This window comes from Eptesicus fuscus, chromosome 7, assembly GCF_027574615.1.
Source record: "Eptesicus fuscus isolate TK198812 chromosome 7, DD_ASM_mEF_20220401, whole genome shotgun sequence".
Lineage (NCBI taxonomy): Eukaryota > Metazoa > Chordata > Mammalia > Chiroptera > Vespertilionidae > Eptesicus > Eptesicus fuscus.
The window spans coordinates 56,532,172-56,552,906 of NC_072479.1; the positions used below are offsets into that span (position 1 = coordinate 56,532,172).

At 42.6% G+C, this 20,735-nt stretch overlaps 1 non-coding gene and 1 pseudogene across 1 annotated transcript; one reads left to right on the forward strand and one right to left on the reverse strand.

Annotated features, from left to right (window-relative positions):
- Positions 1 to 3,754: 3,754 nt before the first annotated feature.
- On the forward strand, positions 3,755 to 3,855 carry LOC114231295 (U6 spliceosomal RNA; annotated as a pseudogene).
- Positions 3,856 to 10,994: 7,139 nt separating this feature from the next.
- TRNAI-AAU (transfer RNA isoleucine (anticodon AAU)) lies at positions 10,995 to 11,072 on the reverse strand. Its single transcript has one exon. It is a non-coding gene; the product is annotated as a tRNA-Ile (tRNA).
- Between the last annotated feature and the right edge of the window lie 9,663 nt (positions 11,073 to 20,735).

The following is a 20,735-nucleotide window of genomic DNA, read 5'->3' on the forward strand; positions in this document are numbered from 1 at the left end:
AGGGAGCAGCGCGCCACAAGCCCAGCCTAGGCCCCACCTCTTCGCTACTGCCCCGCCCAATGAGGGAGGGAGAAAGGGGGGACTTGCAGAAGAAAGGCGGTCAGGTAACCCAATGGCAAGACTCGCTTGCTCTCTAAGGCGTGTAAGACAAAGTTGCGTGCCCGGTGTCCGCCCTAAAAGGCCGCCTCCTCAGTTTTAAAACCCAATGAAAGACGCAGGAAGCGAAAATGGGCGGGAACTATGAATGATAGGCTTGGAAAGAAACCAGTCAACTGCCAGGCGGGCTCCCTGAGAGGTAGGGATAGGAAGAGCTTTGATCGGAATGACAAAACAACGACCAACCAAAACCCTGGACGTGCCTGAGCAAAGTCCTGGTGGGAGGAGGATAAAAAGTAGGCAGGAATGGGATAGGATGAAGCTGATCGAAACCAATTAAGAATCAGGCGGGCATCCAGGAAAGTTATGATTGGATTAACGCTGAAAAAAGACAAGATAAGACGCAAATTGACGGAACTAAAAGCCAATTAAATGCCGAATGATCTCTGAGGGCGGCAACTTAGAGTAGGCAGAGGAGAATTAGCGTCTCCGTCAGTCACTCAGTCCAATGAGGAAGCGAAGAAAGCTAGGGCACCGCCTCCATCTTGGCCAATGGGCGTTACTAAAACTGCCTGTTGCGGGGGTGGGAACAGGGCTGTGCCAGGAGGAGTCCGTCGCCATATTGGCCCTTTTCAGGGGACGTCTTTACTGTCACTAGGTGGTATCGTCAACGGCTCAGCAAGTGTCAGGGCCAAGAAACTCGAGGCGCAGTTGTCACTCGCCACAGGGCTCGTTTGAGTCTTCCTTTAAGGACCCTTAAAAGTGCTTCTCAAATCTTCCCGCTCCCCGGCGGGCCGAGAGGCAGGCGGACGCCTCTGAACGTGGGTGTAAACCCTGACGGCGCGGGCGCGGGCGCTCACACCGTCAGCCAATACTGAACTGACCAATTTGCGAGGTCTTTATGAGACTCTAGCAAAAGCCATTTTTTTATAAGTTTCCCTAAAGGTGTAGACCATGTAACGTATAGCGGGTTAACTTTTCAAGAGCTTGTCTTAAAGCAGAGGTGGGGAATCTTTTCTGCCAAGGGCCATTTGGATATTTATAACATCATTCAAGGGCCATACAAGATTATCAACTTAAAAATTAGGCTCCTATATTTTGGTCAAACATTCCATTAACTCACCCCTAATGCCTTGGCAGAGCCAAACCAAATGATTTGGGGTCCTTATATGAGCTACTTACTCCCCTCAACCCGCCTCCCCGCCCCCCCCCCCCCCCCCCCCCGCCACACACACACACACACACTTTTAAATACCTTTTGTGCATAAAATAAGAGTTCCTGCTTTTTGTATTTACAAAGATTAAAGATTTTTCCCCAGGCACCTGAATTTCTGTCCTCTCGTTCTGCCTCTCCTTTATCCTAGTTTTGGTGGAGGCGGCCTGGGTGGCTTGTCAATGATATGCTGAGGTCATTTTCTTTAGCACTTGTATATTATGTGTTGTCACTTTATTATCTACAATTTCAAGACTTTATGATAGATTGTCATGTTTTAAAGTATGGATTCCCCTAAAGCAGACCTGTGCTGCTTTGGGCAGAGGCTGAAGAAGGTGAAGTGATTGTGGAATGTTAGGTGCCTAGGTCATGTAGGTGTTTTTTAATTCCTTATGTCATCTTCATTAGGAAGATATTAGTAAGTATTAGAGATATTATGTATTTTATAAGTGAAGAAATTAAGGCTGGGAAGTAACTTGACCAAGGTCGCAAAGCTAATGAGTTGTTCCAGATTCCAACCCAGAATAGTCCCATAAAAACTCTTCCATTAATTCCTTAGTGAATAAAGCAATGCCTTGTGTAACCATTTATAAAAATGGGCTTAATTGGGGGTGGGAGCAGGGTGGTTGGGGGGAGGGGAAATCAGTACTTTCAACAATAAAGATAAATATAAAAAATAAAAGCTATGTGAATTATGAAAAAAATAGGCTTAATTTTAAAAAAAAAACTTTTTTTTTTTCCTGCCTCCTTCCCTCTACCTTTCCCTCCTCTGGCTTTTTCCTCCCAACTCAGGGAAGATCTCCGTGGCCTCCCAGAAGGGGTCTGAGCCTTTATTGTTTTTGTTTTTAATTTTTTTTGCTATTGCCTTTTAGCTACTGGGGAAAAAACCTGCCCATACTTCCAGGACAGTTCAAATGGCATCATCCTCTTATATAGCTTTATTATAAAACATCACATTACATTAATATTAGCAGCATCGCTCTCTAGATCAAAGCTTCTCAAAATATAGTGTCAGACATTATCAGAATCCTGTGGACTGCTATCTAGATTCCTAGACCCTATCTCATACCTAATAAATCTAATTATCTGGGGTGGGGCTTGAAAGTATGCATTTTTAAGTAGCTCTTTTCAAAGTGATTAGTCCCTGAGACAGTTTTAAGAAACACTAAGGGAAGAAACTGAAGAGAAGAAACTTCCAGAAGGGAAGAAACTTCCCAGAGGGAAGAAACTGCATTACTCATCTTTGTAAACCAAGCTCTGGGGATTCTAACAGCTGTTTAATGCATTTAGCAAAAGACCACACCTAAACTTGGGGGCAGGGTGGGGGTGGAGGGTGGGAGGGTGTGTGCTGTCTAACCTTGTGGAGCAGTCTTGTGAACATTTCACATATCTTGTCTGACTTAATCCTTTCAACCAATTTAAGAAACTACCATCCCTTTTACAGATGAGAAAACTAAGGCTCAAATTCTTCAATTAAATTATAACAGTTCTGTTTTGTTCCGAAGCATGTTTTTTTTTCCCATGGTTCTAAGCTATTCTATGCTGAAATGGGAACTCGGTTTTATTTTATTCCAGGTATTGAAGAAAAGGCTTAGATTTCGACTCAGGAATTCAAGAGCCATCATCCTTTTCACAATACTCTCTCTTTGCTTCTCCAGGACAAGACAGAATTCAGAACCTAGCCAGTGAAGGATGTCCTCAACATATGCTTATTGATGGTCCCCAAAAGCAAGTGGACATGATCAATCTTGTCTATTTCACCTGTGAAAACCTGAACAAATTTTCTTTAGACTAAACACAAAATACAAAACCAAAAATGAATAAACTTATTTCAAGACCTCTCAAATTACTTAAATAACTTCTACAGACTGTGTTTAAAAAGCAATGTGAGAAAAACAAAGTTGGAGGAATCACAATACCAGATTTCAAGTTATACCACAAAGCCACCGTAATCAAAACAGCCTGGTACTGGCACAAGAACAGTCATATAGATAAATGGAATGAAACAGAAAACCCAGAAATTGACCCAAGCCATTATGCTCAATTAATATTTGACTAAAGAGGCAAGAGCATACAATGGAGTCAGGACAGTCTCTTCAATACATGGTGTTGGGAAAATTGGACAGATACATGCAAAAAAAATGAAACTAGACCACCAACTTACACATATACAAAATGGACAAAAGACTTAAATGTAAGTCATAAAACCATAAAAATCCTAGAAGAAACCATAGGCAACAAAATCTCAGACATTTCTCATAGCAATATGTTTATAGATACATCTCCTAAGACAAAGGAAACTAAGGAAAAAATAAACAAATGGGACTACATCAAAATAAAAAGCTTCTGCACAGCCAAATAAACCACTAACAAAACGAAAAGAGAGCCCACTGTATGGAAGGACATATTTGGCAATGATACATCTCATAAAGAGTTAATATCCAAGTGCTCACTTTGGCAGCACATATACTAAAACGATACAGAGAAGATTAGCATGGCCCCTGCGCAAGGATGACACACAAATTCATGAAGCATTGCATATTTTTTATAAAAAAAAGAGTTAATATCCAAAATATGTAAGGAACTCATACAATTTAACAAAAGGAAGACAAACAATCCAATTAAAAAATGGGCAAATGATCTAAATAGACACTTCTCCAAAGAGGACAGACAGATGGCCAAGAGACATGAAAAAATGCTCAGAGTCACTAATCATCTGAGAGATACAAATCAAAATGACAATGAGGTACCATCTCACCTGTCAGAATGGCTACCATCAACAAATCAACAAATGGCAAGTGCTGGTGAGGATGTGGAGAAAAGGGAACCCTAGTACACTGCTGGTGGGAATGCAGACTGGTGCAACCATTAGGGAAAACAGTATGGCCTTTCTTAAAAAAATTGAATATGGAACTGCCATTTGACCCAGTGATCCCACTTCTAGGAATATAGCCTAAGAAACCCAAAGCACCAATCAGAAAGAATGTATGCACCCCTATGTTCATAGCAGCACAATTTATAATAGCTAAGATCTGTAAACAGCCCAAGTGCCCATCAGTAGATGAATGGATAAAAAGCTGAGGTACATTTATACCATGGAATACTATGCAGCAGTAAAAAAGAAGAAGCCCTAGCCAATTTGGCTAAGTGAATAGAGCGTCGGCCTGTGGACTGAAGGGTCCCAGGTTCGATTCCAGTCAAAGGCACATGCCCAGGTTGCAGGCTCAGTCCCCAGTAGGGAGTGTGCAGGAGGCAGCCGATCAATGATTCTCTCTCATCATTGATGTTTCTATCTCTCTTCCTCTCCCTTCCTCTCTGAAATCAATAAAAACATTTTAAAAAGAAAAAAGAAGAAGAATCTCTTACCCTTTGAAATAGCATCAAGGGACTTGGAGAGTATCATCCTAAGTGAAATAAGTCAGTCAGAGAAAGATAAGTATCACATGATCGCACTCATATGTGGAATCTAAGTAACAAATAGATGAACAGAGTGGATCCAGAGACATGGAAGCATGAAATAGAGTGTAGAATCTCAGAGGAAAGGCGGGGGAGGGTGGGTGGGTGGGAGGTAATCAACCAAAGACCTTGTATGCATATATGCATAACCCATGGACACAGACAATAGGGTGCTGAAGCCACTGCCAAGCCCACCAAGTACATCATGGTGCATGTGATTCCAGACCAGCACTTTCCCTGTACAAGTGAGCCATGTGTACTCTGCAGCCTGCACAGCATGGGCAAGATTGGTGGTGCACAGAACAGAACCATTCCAACAGCCAGCTGCTGTGCGACCTGCTGGCCTAGAGCCCAGACATAAACTGCTGAGACAAGAACAGCTCCACCTTTCCCTGAGGGCCACACCAACCCAACCCACCTGCAGCAGGCCCTGCAGCCCTCCACATTCCCACCCTGCTTCCAGGGACCCCCAGCTCCTGCTCCAGAGAAATAAATGGTGTAGAGATTAATAATAATAATAATAATAATAATAATAATAAATCATTCTTCCTGATTTTGAAAACACTCTTTAGCTTTCATCAACTTCCCACATAGCAATCTGGTAACTGGGAACAGTTTACAAATTACAATACAGATGATTCAAAAAATAAAATACAGATGATTCCAAACCTTCTTTTTATACCATCTTTGTAACATTCCCTCTCAGTAAGCTTTCAACTACAGCTAAGTGCAAAATTGACTAACATTTCTTTTACTTGTTCTGCCTACTCTAGGATAAAGGAGCTTAGGGGAAAAAAGCAAGAGCCCCTGACAAGTTAAGTCCTAATAGCCTCAACAGATAACGTTCTAAACCTTTATTCTAGCTCTTGCTTTTTTCCCCTAAGCTCCTTTATGTGTTTATGGTGGGGGTTTTTTGAAATTTTATTATTTTTTTAAATTATTTTTTAAAATATATTTTATTGATTTTTTACAGAGAGGAAGGGAGAGGGATAGAGAGCTAGAAACATCGATGAGAGCGAAACATCGACCAGCTGCCTCCTGCACACCCCCCACTGGGGATGTGCCCGTAACCAATGTACATGCCCTTGACCGGAATCGAACCTGGGACCCTTCAGTCTGCAGACCAATGCTCTATCCACTGAGCAAAACCGGTTTTGGCAAGGTGTTTATGTTTTTATTGATTTTATTTTTTTAATATATTTTTATTGATTTCATTTATTTTTTAAACTTTACTTTATATTTTATTGATTTTTACAGAGAGAAAGAGAGAGGGATAGAGAGCCAGAAACATCGATGAGAGAGAAACATCAATCAGCTGCCTCCTGCACACCCCCCACTGGGGATGCGCCCGCAACCAAGGTACATGCCCTTAACCGGAATCGAACCTGGGACCCTTGAGTCCGCAGGCCGACGCTCTATCCACTGAGCCAAACCGGTCTCGGCTGATTTCATTTTTTTAAAAAATATACTTTTATTAACTTCAGAGAGGGAGAGAGAGAAACATCAATGATGAGAGAGAATCATTGATCGGCTGCCTTCTGCACACACCCCACTGGGGATCGAGCCCTTAACTTGGGCATGTGCCCTGACTAGGAATTGAACCTTGACCTCCTGGTTCATAAGTCGACGCTTAACCACTGAGCGATCGTGGCCTGGCAAGCCTGGGTTTTTCACACATGCAGTCTAAAGTAATTTCCCCATGCTATGGTGTCTAGAAGCTGGATGGACCATCATACACATTCCTGTCTTTTTAGGGCCCTGGAAAGACAAAAAACAACAACAAAACTGTAACAAATCAGGTTTCTTTCTGTTTGGGAAGCCCAGAACCTGTTGATGAGAAATCCCGGACTGGCAGCAGCTATTCTTATTCTTCTTATTTTTATTATCATTATTTTAAATGACTCATTCTGTATCTATGCTATGTCTTTGTTTCCTTATCTGAGAAGCACTGTGGCTCACCCCTGCCTTGACTGTACCTTATACTAGGAAGGCCTTTGTTCAGTGTGGCAACCAGTCTGTAGCTCTGGAGGTTTTCTGGAGGAGGAGGAAAGTCTGAGGGGGAAAAATGAGTTTTTATCTTAAGAGTTGGGAGGCATGGTCAAGAAAACATTTTAGTTATTGTTGGAACTGAACTCTGGCCCAACCTTCTAGAATATTTTCTTTTTTGAAGAGGGCTGTAAAAAGACAGGCCTGACTGTGCACCTAGCTGATGGTCTCTGGAGCTTGAAGATCCTTTGGAAAATAAAAGCAGAGGTGATTTGAGGCATGGTGGGGAAGAGGAAGAGAAATTGCTGAATGACTCGAAATTCCACAATCCATCTGCATCTTGACAGCTAAAGAAGCAGGCTCACTACCCGACCCTGCATTCCATCCAGCTCAGAGAGGAACCTGGTCCCCAAACTGAGCAACTAGAGAGCTTTTCTGAACATTTAAATCTGACCCCTAGGGACTCCAGCTTGAAACAAAGACATAATCAAAACGTTTCCTTTACCCCAAATATCCAAACCCTCAGGCTCCTCAGGGATCCAAAGCTCAGCAGACCCGGCAGAAAGCTTGTGCTTAATGCCAATTTACTGTTACCAGTTACCCCACCCCAACCAGACCTCGGCATCCCAAGGATGACTGTGGTGCAGGAGAGAATTTTATAGTCCTTTAACCAAAAATGAAGCAGTTTCCCTTTCTCTTTCCTCTCGTGAGACAATTAGCCCCGAGTCCCCTCTGGAGGAGAGGGCTACACTATTCCTAGCTTCCTATATCCAGAAAAGAGAATGACCCCCAACAGGCTCAACAGGTCTGGAAAAAGAACCTGCCCTTAGCCGACATCTACAGTAGAAGCTGGAGGAAGAGGGAGGAAAGGTTTCCCCCTCCCATGAGACTGGAACCTGGGCTAACCTGGAGGCGCTGAGGGCCGGGCTGGGGGAGGAGGAAGGTGGATTCATAAACAAACCCGCCTGGGCCACGAGGTGCCCCAAAGGGAATGGGGTGGAGTTAGTTGGCCTCTTAGACCCAGCTAGATCTGGAAAAATGCTGTGAGCTGGGCTGGGCCTCTTATTTCCGGGGCTAGGGTGGACCATCTGGCTCTCCTCAACCACAAACCCCTCCTTCCTGCTTTGCCCTCCCTCAAAGAAGCCAGCTGAGGTTCACTGAGGCCTGACACCTGACTTCTCTTCAGGGAGTTTTCTTTGTCCCCAGGGTGAGGGGGTGGTTCATGTGGGGGGAAGGCCCTGGAACACCATGTTAAGTCCTCCTTGGGGTGACTAGGGAAAGGTGGGAAAGGACAGGCGCTTCACAGACTTCTGCCTCCAAGAGGGGTTTTCCCTCCGCTTCCCTAACGCTGATGCCTAACTTAGGGGTAACTTTTACCAAGGCCTTCCTTCTTTCTGCTCTCCCCTCCCCCACCGCTTCAGGTGCTCAGAGGTACCTGCACAAAGGTCCCTGGACGTCTTCCAGGAAGAGCTTACCTTAGTCACTCACTAGACTAGTAACTAACATCTGCAGATATTATAGTATATCTTTCTAACTGGTTTAGGAAATAAATTAAGCACTTGAGAAGTGTGCCCAATCAAGGTCTCAAGGCAGAGTTGGTGGGACTCCCTGACATCAGTTCTACTCCAGCACTTCCCAAAGTGTGAGGCACTGACCACTAGTGGAATTTGAACATTTTTGTATGTTCTTGTTAATCCTCACCCAAGGATATTTTTCCATTGAATTTTAGGGAGAATGGAAGAGAGAGGGAAAGACAGAGAGAAACAATGATGTGAGAGAAACACATCAATTGGTTGCCTCCTGCATGATCCCCATCCGGGCCCAGCTGGGGAGGACCCTGCAACCAAGGTACCTGCCCTTGATGAGAATCGAACCCAGGACCCTTTGGCACGCAGGCCAATGCTCTATTCACTGAGCCAACTGGCTAGGGTTCTGTGTGTTCTTTTAATGAATTTTAGAAGGAATTTGAACTACATATCAAACCTATCATTTCACAGATGTTATTGTTAGGATAAAAAAATTAATACTATGGAACAAGGGAAACCTGATAACAGTAAAAATTACGAAGGTGGCGCCCTGGTCAGTGTGGCTCGGTTGGTTAGGTGTTATCCCATGCATTGAAAGTTTGCTGGTTCAATTCCCAGGTTTCTAGCTGGATCCTGGGCTGGGGCTTGCAGATGGCAGCCAATCAATGATTCTCAACATTGATGTTTCTATCTCTCTCTTCCTCTCTGAAATCAATAAAAATGTATTTAAAAAAATAAAACAGAAGAGGCAAAAGAGCATGAAGAGTCATATGTAATGTGATCTTATTTTGAACAAACCAACTGTAAAAAGATATTTTGGGGACAGATGGGAAAATTTGCATATAGAATGGGTTTTAGGTGATATTAAGGAATGATTATTAATTTGGAGGGGATGAAAATACTAGGGGATTATATAAAAACTTTTTAAAAATCCTCACCTAAGGATGTTTTAATTGATTCAAGAGAAAGAGAGAGAGGATCGAACTCAAAAGCTAGGTATGTGTCCTGACTGGGAGTCCAACCAGCAGCCTTTTGATGTTAGGGACGACAGTCCAACCAACTGAACCACCTGGCCAGAGCAGAACATTTTTTAAAATTTCAGTGGCTCAGTGGTTGAGCATCGACCTATGAACTAGGAGGTCACAGTTCAATTCCTAGTCAGGGCACATGCCTGGGTTATGGGCTCGACCCCCGGTGGGGGGCGTGCAGGAGGCAGCCGATTGATGATTCTCTCTCATCATTGATGTTTCTATCTCTCTCTCCCTCTCCCTTCCTTTCTGAAATCAATAAAAATAAACTTATTATTCATTTCAGGTGTACAGCATAGTGATTAGACCTTTATATACCTTATGAAATGATTATCCAGATAAGTGTAGTACTCATCTGACACCATACATAGTATGAACGAAAAAGGAATTCTACCAAAAGTAATCTCACAGGATGATCTGATCATAAATTCCTAACTGGACAAGTCATGATGGGTAGTCATGCCCCAAGCATATAACTTTTTTAGTAAAAGGCTTATCTTTGCCTTAAGCAAGCCCTGTTCATTGTTTTTGTGCATCTAGGTTAACACGTTTTTGATCAAGCAAACCACCCTCAAGATAGCAATAAAGGGGCACTCTCCCTCCCAGGAGCACTTCTGTGTCTTGCGCTTCCCATTCTCCTTCCCTTCCCCTTTTCCTCCTCTCCTCTCCCCTCACTACTCCCCCTCCCCCTCAGGGCCCCAGGCTCTTTACCATTAGCTTCCTCACTCCCAAGCTCCAAGGGCCCTTGCTTTATCTCTAGAACTTGTTTGCTAAGTCCATTTCTTCTAGGAATTCCTTTTTCTACCTCTGTAATTTACCCAGTAAATATTCTCTTAACAACAACAACAACAAAAAAGATAGCAATAATGGTACATTTACACAATGGAATACTACTCAGCCACAAGAAAAGAAGGAACTCTTATATTTTGTGTCAGCATGGATGGACCTGGAGAGTATTATGATAAGTGAAATAAGCCAGAGAAAGACAAGTACCATATGATTTCACTTATCTATGGAATCTAATAAACAAAATAAACTAACAAATAAAATAGAAAAACTCAGAGATACAGAGAGCAGACTGACAGCTGTCACAGGAGAGGGAGGTTGGGAGGCTGGGTGAAAAAGGTGAAGGGATTAAGTAAAGGGAAAAAAAGATCAGACAGACAACAGTATGGTGGTTATCAGAGAGAAAGGGGGTAGGACTTGGTAGAAGAAGGTAAAGGGAAGATAGATGGTGATGGAAAGACACTTGACTTGAGGTGGTGAACACACAATACATTATATAGATAACATATTGCAGCCAATCAATGATTCTTTCTCATCATTGAAGTTTCTATCTCTCTCCCTCTCCTTTCCTCTCTGAAATCCATAAAAATATATAAAAAAAGAAAGAGAGAGAGAAACATTGATTTGTTGTTCTACTTCTTTTTTAAAAAAATATATTTTATTAATTTTTTACAGAGAGGAAGGGAGGGAGACAGAGAGTTAGAAACATTGATGAGAGAGAAACATGGATCAGCTGCCTCCTGTACACGCCCCACTGGGTATGTGCCCGAAACCAAGGTACATGCCCTTGACCGGAATCGAACCTGGGACCCTCGAGTCCGCAGGCCGACACTTCATCCACTGAACCAAACCGATTAGGGCTGTTGTTCTACTTCTTTATACATTTATTGGTTGATTCTTGTGTGCCCTGACTGGGGATTGAACCCAGAACCTTGCAATATTGGGACAACACTCTAACCAACTGAGCTACCCAGCCAGGGCAGTTATTACAATATTATTAACTTTATTTCTTATGTATGAATGTTTTTTTATTAGCAATGCATATTGAAATATTTAAGAGTTTAATGCCATTATGTCTGTAAATTATCTTAAATACTTCCCAAAACACTGACTTAAATATGGTAAACATTAATAATTGTTAATGCCAAATGATAGTTATATTAAATTATTTTTAATAAAATGTTTAAAATATTTTAAAAATATATTTCAATGATTTTTTACAGAGAGGAAGTGAGAGGGATAGAAAGCTAGAAACATCGATGAGAGAGAAACATCGACCAGCTGCCTCCTGCACAACCCCCACCGGGGATGTGCCGGCAACCAAGGTACTTGCCCTTGGCCGGAATCGAACCTGGGACCCTTGAGTCCGCAGACCGACGCTCCATCCACTGAGCCAGACTGGTTTCGGCTGTTTAAAATATTTTAATTAATAATAATGATGATGAAAATGCCCACTAGCTCCTTTTTCCTTTCACATCCCCAGTCTCAGGCCCTTTCCTTCCTGTCTGCCGAAGTTCACACCTTCCTGGCTGTTCTCCCTGTTTTCCCCTTGCCACATCAGCCTGTGACATCCTGCCAAAGACATGCCACCTCTTGCCATACATCTCAAGGTTTGGTAGTTTAGAGAAAGGAAGTAGAAATCTGAGGCTTCTCCTATAGTGCCTTTTTAGAATCAGGTTCTGGGCGGTGGTAGCAGAATTTGGAGGAGACACTCTCCCCCGTACTGAAGCCATCCGTGTCACAGCCAGTCAATACTATCACACTAAATGGCTAACCCAGAGAAGGAAAGGACTGAGGAAAAACTGAGCAGTCTGCCCTGGGACAGGCTTCTGACCTACGCTAAGGAGGCGGGAGGCTGAAGAACTTCCTGCCTCCCAGCCTTTGTGATTATAATATACAGATGATATATTGCAGAACTGTATACCTGAGACCTATAAGCCTGTAAATTATCTTAAATACTTTTGATGAGAGAGATAAATATCAATCAGTTGCCTCTCATACACCCCTGGGGGAGCCATTCCCTGCTCCCCTAACCCATCCTACTAGTAAACCAAAGCCATTCTCTCTGCTGTGTTCTTTCATTCAGTGGCAACTGATCTGTGCTAGACAGGGCACTAGACACTGGAGGAGATGGAGTCATGGCTTAGTAAAGGAGACAGACTCATACACAGCTAATTTTATAAATTACAATATCCTAAAAGAAAAAAAAGAAAAACAAATAAATTACAATATCCTGTCTTACAAGCAGTGGAGATACATATATAAATGATGCCTTTTGAAGGAACTTTGTGCCCAGTTTTCTCCCCAACAAACTTCTCCCTCTTTAAGCTCTTACCATGCCCCCTCACGGTAGTAATCAGTCATCAAGTCCCATCAATCTTATTCCACAAATGTCTTCCAGGTTCATCCCCTCCTCTCACTCTCTCTCATCACTACCTGAATTAGGCATCGTCATCATTGCTTACTTGGTAATGCTAACGTTACTGTGTAGAATGTATTCCTTGTCTGCCGAAACCGGTTTGGCTCAGTGGATAGAGCGTCGGCCTGCGGACTCAAGGGTCCCGGGTTCGATTCCGGTCAAGGCATGTACCTTGGTTGCGGGCACATCCCCAGTAGTGGGTGTGCAAGAGGCAGCTGATCGATGTTTCTCTCTCATCGATGTTGTAGTAATTACACTTCTGGATATTTATCTGAAAATAAAAACACTAACTCAAAAAGATATATGCACCCCCATGTTCATTGCAGCATTATTTACAATTTAAGATATGGAAACAATTTAAGTGTCCATTGGTGGATGAATGGATAAAGAAAATATATAAATGGATAAAGTACATATATAAAACAGGATATTATTCAGTCATAAGACAATGAAATCTTGCCTTTTGCAACTACATAGATGGACCTTGAAGGCATTATGCTAAATGAAGAAAGTCAAACAGAGAAAGACAAATACCATATGATCTCACTTATATGTGGAACCAAAAAATAGACAAAAAACACCCAGCTGGGTGACTCAATTGGTTGGGGTATTCTCCCATACACCAAAAGGGTTGTGGGTCGAATCCCTGATCCGGGGGTGTATGAGAGGCAACTGGTTGATATTTATCTCTCACATCTATGTTTCTCTTTCTCAAATCAATCAGTAAGTTAAAAATATTTTGAAATCAGTAACTATCTATGATAATGGGTGTTAACTAGACCTAAATATTAAATTATTATGTTGTGCACCTGAAACTAATGTAATGTATGACAATTATGCCTCAATTTTAAAAAATTTAATAATAATATGCCGAAACCGGTTTGGCTCAGTGGATAGAGCGTCGGCCTGCGGACTGAAAGGTCCCAGGTTCGATTCCGGTCAAGGGCATGTACATTGGTTGCGGGCACATCCCCGGTAGGGGGTGTGCAGGAGGCAGCTGGTCGATGTTTCTCTCTCATCGATGTTTCTAGCTCTCTATCCCTCTCCCTTCCTCTCTGTAAAAAATCAATAAAAATATATTTAAAAAATTTAATAATAATAAATGTACGAAAAGGAGAAAAGAAAACTCATCTTTTATGTCTTAGACTGCTGTAGGCAGTTAGACAGATATGAGCAGAGCAAGGACCATGGCCCAGGTACAGAAGGTCACCAGGATGAAAAGCTCCAGGTGCCTAGCAAGGGACAATCAATTGTGGAGTGGGACCTCGCCCCAGGGTGACTTTTCCTCCCCTAGCATACAGCTTGTCATCGGTTTGGACCCCCTGATCTTTCCTCCCCAGAGATAACATCTAGGCCTCAATTGTATTTTAGCTCCAGGCCCAAATAAGCAACAAAGCCAGCCATGGCTAATGTCAGGACCAGCTGCATTAAATAATGACCCCCTGCCCTGGTGCCATCCAATCAATCAGTGGAGACCACAACCCTGAATGGACACACCTGGAAAGCTACTGAATATGCTACTGAGATCTTCCCCTGGGACCTCCCCTAACGTCTCCACCCTTAAAATTCTTAGGACGAGGACCCAGTGCGCTCTCCCTCCCAGGAGCACACCCATGCCTTTCCCTTTCCCTACCTTTTCCCCTTCATTCTTCCCTCTCCCCACTTCCCCTTCCTGCCTCAGGCACCTTACCATCAGCTTCCTCACTCCCAAGCTCCAAGGGCCCTTCCTTTACCTCCATAACTTGTTTCCTAAGCCCATTTCTTATAGAAATTACTTCTTTTACTTCTGTAATTTAACAAATAAATGTTCTCTTACAGTTTGGGTCTTGACTCTGAATTCTTTCCTAGGCAGAACCCCAGTACCAAGGTTGCTGAACCCAGATTTGGTCTGACCTCATTGCTCAGACACATGCCTTTCCACAGTCTACACAAGACCAAGTTTCATCTCTGCTCTTTTGAGCATATTTGCTATGTTGGTATTTTTTTATGTAAATAGGTGTGGGGGGCCCATTCAGAGTACGCTGAATGCTCAAGGCCACTCTGAGTGTGGGAATCTTAATCAAAATGTTCAAGATTACTTTGCTATATGCAGGTGCAAGGATGCAGCAATCTATGCACTGCATAAGCATGCCCTTCTATAACCCAAATGATTGATGTCACTATTTGGAAAGAAGCCTCTTTTGTCTAAGTAGTATAAAGTTGTTACTGACCAGCCAAAATGGCTGCTTGGAGGGGACTGCTCCTATATAAGGCTAGACTACTTAGTGTGGGGACTGTATTATGGGGAAGATGTATTACTGACCAGGGGCTACTCAGATAATGGCTGTGGGTACAGAGGCTACTGCTACTATGTAGGAAAGATGTATTGTTACCTAGCCGTGTGCAGCTACTTTGCTTTGAAGAACTGTTTTATCCAGTGGCTCCCTGTTAGCAATGGCTACATGGCCTCTGGCTTCTACAATAAAGACTCTCTTATATACCTACAACTTCTCTTGGCTTCTTTGTCAAATACCTGGAGTCCCAGGAGGTCCAGCCCCTGGCAGAGGCACTCGACCTGACAGTTGGTTTAGTAGAGCAGGATCAGGAACTGAATTCTAACAATAGGTATTATAAGCATTAATCTATAGTTTGCTATTTTTTTTAACTTAACAAACTATGTTAAAGATCTTTTAATATTAGTTTTATTCTTTCTTAATATTTTAAACTCAACTGCAGCAAACATCTGTCTATATATATATATATATATATATATATATATATATATTAGTGCCCATATATGGCATTTAGGAGAGAATGGAGATCTATATAGCAGAGTGGTTAAGAGCACAAGTTCTGGAGACAAATTATAGGTGCGAATCTTGGATCTATTACTTACTAGCGGTATGACCTTAGGCAACTCAACCTCCATGTCTCACTCATCTCATCTGTAAAATTAGGAAAGAAAAATATTTACTCAAAAAAAAAAAAATAAATAAAAAAAAGAAAAGAAAAATATTTACTCCATAGAATCCCTGTATACATATCAGTGTTATCAGTACAGATTCCTGGAAGTAGAATTGCTGAGTCAAGATTGTGCACATTTGAAATTTTTATACACTGACAAATGATCTTTAAAAATATTCCCAGTTACACATACCCACACTGTGAAAGTGATAGTTTCCCTGAATTCTCACCAATTTTAAAAATTGTCAGTCTGACAATTCCATTATTAAAGTTTGTTTTTTCCTCATTTATTGAGATTTATAAGGACAAGTGTCTTTTCTTTGTTATTGCCCACTGCATTTTGTCCTTTGTGAATGGTCCTTTCATGTCCTATGTCCATTTTTCTATTGAATTGTTTGACTTAAAGAACTCTTTATGTGTATTAGACATTAATTCTTTGTTAAAACATGTCAAATATTTTATCTGTCAATTGTCTTTCCTTGTGTTTTTTTAAAATTTTCCTTGTGTTTTTATGAAATGTAAAAAAAAAAACTTTAAAAAAATCGACTTTAGTGAAATATAATTTTTACACAATAAAGTGCACCCATTTTAACTGCAAATTTTGATGAGTTTAGATAAATGTATACAGCTGTGCAACTATCACAACAATCAAGATATGAAATATTACGCTAAAAAAAAAGTTCCCTGTGCTTCATTCTCCTAGATAATCCCTGCCAACCCTTCCCCCACCTCAGCACCCACACAGCCACTGATCCACTTTCTGATTAGATATTATTCTAGATTCAGTTATAGAAAACAATTAGATTTGTCTTTTGTAGACTTTTGTAGAAATAGAATCAGACAGTATGTACTAAAAAAAAATGGGGTGGGGGGTTGCTCAATTGGTTAGAGCATCATCCTGATATGCCAAGGTTGCACATTGACTTCCCCAGTCAGGGTACGCACAAGAATCAACCAGTGAATGCATAAATAAGTGAAAAAAACAAATGGATGTGTTTTTTGTGTGTTTTTTTTCCTCTCTCTCTCTCTCCCCTCCCTTCCTCTCTCTCTAAACTCAATAAAGAAAATTTTTTTAAAAAAAAATTTTTGTTAATTTGTTCTAGTCTCTTTCTCTCATAATGGTTTTGAGATTCTTCCATGTTGTTGACTATATTGGTAGCTTGTTCCCTATTATTACTTAGTAGTATTCCATTGTATAAATATACCACAATTTGTTTATCCACTTGCCTTTTGAGGGACATTTGGGTATTTCCAATATTTTGACTATTATAAAAAAGCTGCTGTGAATTCTATATGTCTTTGTATGGATATGTTTTTATTTCTCTTGAATAAATACCTAGGGGTGGAATGGCTGGGTCTTGTGTAAATGTATGTTTAACTTTATAAGAAACTGCCAAACTGTTTTCCAAAATTGCTGTCCTATTTTACATTTTTAAATATACATAAATACTAGATACTAATCCTTTAAAATTTTTATTGAAAAGATTTTCTCCCTTTCAGTTGCCTTTTAACTTTTTTTTTTTTTTTACCTTTTAACTTTGTTATTATCTATGCAATAGAACTTATTTTTGTAAAGTTCAAATCTATTTTTCTTTTTGTATCCTCAGCGTCTGGACCTGTGCCCTGCACAAAATAGCCCCCAATGAGTGTTTACTGAATGACCCAACTACAGTGAGGAATCCACTGCTATTCCCAGGACTTTGTAAGAAGGGTCACATTCTGATCATTTAGCTAACACAACAAGTCACAGGAGATGAATTTAACCATTAGCAAGACTCCAAAATATTATCTGCAAAGGAAAGGCAGATGATTGGGAACACCTAAATCCAATTGAAGTTCCACACTACATGCAGATCTTAAAAACCTCATCTGATTATATTACATTCCCCTACTTAAATCTTTTCAAGACTTTTTGGCACTCTTGGGATCAAGTGCTCAGCCTTAACTTGGCCTAGAAATCTCTGAGTCATCCTGTCTTCAAGTTTAGCCACAGTATCCTCCTTCCTGTCCTTACTTGTTTTCAGTTCTTTGAACGTGCCATGATCTTCCCCAAGCCAGAGTCCTTGCTCAAGCTGTTCCTTCTTTTTTTTTTTTTAATATATTTTATTGATTTTTTACAGGGAGGAAGAGAGAGGGATAGAGAGTTAGAAACATCGATCAACTGCTTCTTGCACACCCCCCACTGGGGATGTGCCCGCAACCAAGGTACATGCCCTTGACCGGAATCGAACCCGGGACCTTTGAGTCCGCAGGCCGACGCTCTATCCACTGAGCCAAACCGGTTTCGGCAAGCTGTTCCTTCTGCCTGTAACACTCCTTTTTCTTCCTTCCTTCCTTCCTTCCTTCCTTCCTTCCTTCCTTCCTTCCTTCCTTTTCTCCCTTTCTTTCTTCCTCCCTCCCTCCCTCCCTCCCTCCCTCCCTTCCTTCTCCCTTCCTCTCTTCCTTCCTTCCTTCCTTCCTTCCTTCCTTCCTTCCTTCCTTCTTTCTTTCTTCCTTCCTTTCTTTCTTTCTTTCTCTCTCTCTCTCTCTCTCTCTCTCTTTCTTTCATTTACTTATTTATTTTTAGTTAATCCTCACCTGAGTATATTTTTCCATTGATTTTTTAGAGAGAGTGCTAGAGAGGGAAAGACAGAGAGAAATATTGATGTGAGAGAAACACATGGATTGGTTGCCTCCTGCATGGGCCCCAACAGGGCTGGGGCCAGAGAAGAGCCTGCAACCTAGGTATGTGCCCTTGACCAGAATCGAACCTAGGTCCACAGGCCAATGCTCTATCCACTGAGCCCAACTGCTAGAGCTCTTTCTTTCTTTTTAAAAAATATTTATTTACTTACTTACTTATTTATTTATAAATATATTTTATTGATTTTTTACAGAGAAGAAGGGAAGAGGGATAGAGAGTTAGAAACATCGATGAGAGAGAAACATCGATCAGCTGCCTCCTGCACACCCCCCTACTAGGGATGTGCCTGCAACCAAGGTACATGCCCTTGACTGGAATTGAACCCTGGACCCCTTAGTCCGAAGGCTGACACTCTACCCACTGAGCCAAACTGGACAGGGCTTTATTTATTGACTTGAGAGAGAGAGAGAGGCATTGCTTTGGTGTTCCATTTATTTATGCATCCATTAATGTATTCATTAGTTATAGTTGTTGTTGTTGTTTTGTTTTTTTTAAAGAAAGGCAGACTGCCACGTGCAGCGCCTCATTTGGATGTGTCTGGAGTCTTGGAAGCTTGACTACCCTCGTTCTCCTACAAATGGACCTTGAGAGCTTGTTTGGAGGTCCTAGCAGGGGAGCGCAGCTACTCGTATACCCTTGACCGAAGACCGGTCCTCTCCTCTGGGGGGAAGGTCGTCCTCTTCGACCGAGCGTGCAGCTTTGGGAGGGACGCACATGGATCGGTGAGGGAGGAGGGGGACACCCGCCTAGCCAGCCAGATCAGCCGAATCAACCCTGGCGATCAATGGGGTGACAGATGTCACAGCCAGATCGCCCTCACATCCTATAGTTGTTTTTTAAATCCTTACCTGAGGATATGTTTTTTGTTGTTTTGTTTTTAATATATTTTTACTAGAGGCCTGGTGCATGAAATTTGTGTACGGGTAGAGTCCATAGGCCTGGCCGGTGATCAGGGCCAATCAGGGCCCTCTGGCTACTGGCCGAGGTCTTCCTTCGTTTCGCGCTGCCCCCTGGTGGTCAGCACACATCATAGCGAACGATGGAACTCCTGGTCTCTGAGTCGAACTCCCAAGGGGACACTTTGCATATTAGCCTTTTATATATATATACTAGAGGCCTGTTGCATAAAGAGATTCATGCAATAGGCCTTCCTTCCCTTGGCTTCCAGCACCGGTTTTTCCTCCAGCACTTGGGACCCAGGCCTTCGCTCCAGCCAGAGTCTGCCTTCTTTGTCTTTGCTGCAGGCTCCAGCCAGAGTCTGCCACCTTCGTCTTCGCTACAGACTCCAGAGTCTGCAGTCTTTGTCTTCGCTGCAGCCAGAGTGCCACTCCTGTAGATCCCGTCACCCCCCCCCCCTGCCCTCCCTCTCATAGCAGGCGTCCTGCCCTGCCCGGCCACTCCATGCCTGAAGCAGCTGGGTGGCCGCCATTTTTTTCCTTCTAATTTGCATATTCCCTCCTGATTGGCTGGAGGGCGTAGTGGAGTGATGGTCAATTTGCATGTTCCTCTTTTATTAGTGTAGATACTAGTGGCCCGGTGCACAAAATTCATGCATGGGGAGGGGTAGAGGGGTTCCCTCAGCCCAGCCTGCACCCTCTCTAACTGGGGATCCCTCTTGCAATCTGAGACTGCTGGCTTCTAATCGCTCACCTGCCTGCCTGCCTGATCACCCCTAACTGCCTCTGCCTGCCTGCCTGATTGCTCCTAACCCCTCTGCCTGCCTGCCTGATCACCCCTAACTGCCTCTGCCTATCTAATTGCCCCTAACTGCCCTCCCCTGCCGGCTGATCTCGCCCCAACTGGCCTCCTCTGCCGGCCTGATCTTGCCCCTAACTGCTTCTGCCTCAGCCTCCACCATCATGGCTTTGGCTGGAAGGAAGTTGGATGTCCAGAAGATGGCTGGTTGACCCAGTCTAATTAGCATATTACCCTTTTAATAGTATAGATAGATTATATAGAAGAGGATTGCTTAAAGGGGTGGGGGAGCCTTTTTCAGCAGGAGGAGATGCTCTTGGCAGACAAAAATACATATTCCCTATATCTAGACTGATAGCCAGCCATATGCACTATATTGCCAAACTGGTCATTAAAAAATTGAACCACTTTCTTACACCTTACACCAAACAGCTGTTGCCCTTAAAACCCCTCCTCAGCCCCCACCTTAGGTTCTTCCTTCACAGTTCACCCAGATTACGTTCTGATTGGTCAGTTTCTATGCCAGTCAGTGTCAAAAGTTCCACCTCCTAGGCAGCCATTGGCTCATCACAGTTCACCCAGATTTGGTTCTGATTGGTCGGTTTCTATGCCAGTCAGCATCTCTGGGCCTATCTCTGGGCCTGATCAGAGAGGTGGGGCTGATTAACAGCCACCCCAGGCTGTTGGCAAACTGGTTGAACTGCTGATCTCTTGGAGAGAAAGAACTCCTGAGAGGTCAGCAGTTCAGCCTGCTCACCAGTCTCTGCCCACCAGAGCCCACTGTACACGTAGCCTGGCGTTCAGTCGAGTCTTTGGTCATTATGGACCCTGGGTTTTTATATATTAAGACTAGTGGCCTGGTGCATGAAATCTGTGCACATTAAAAGGGAATTAATTAGAGGGA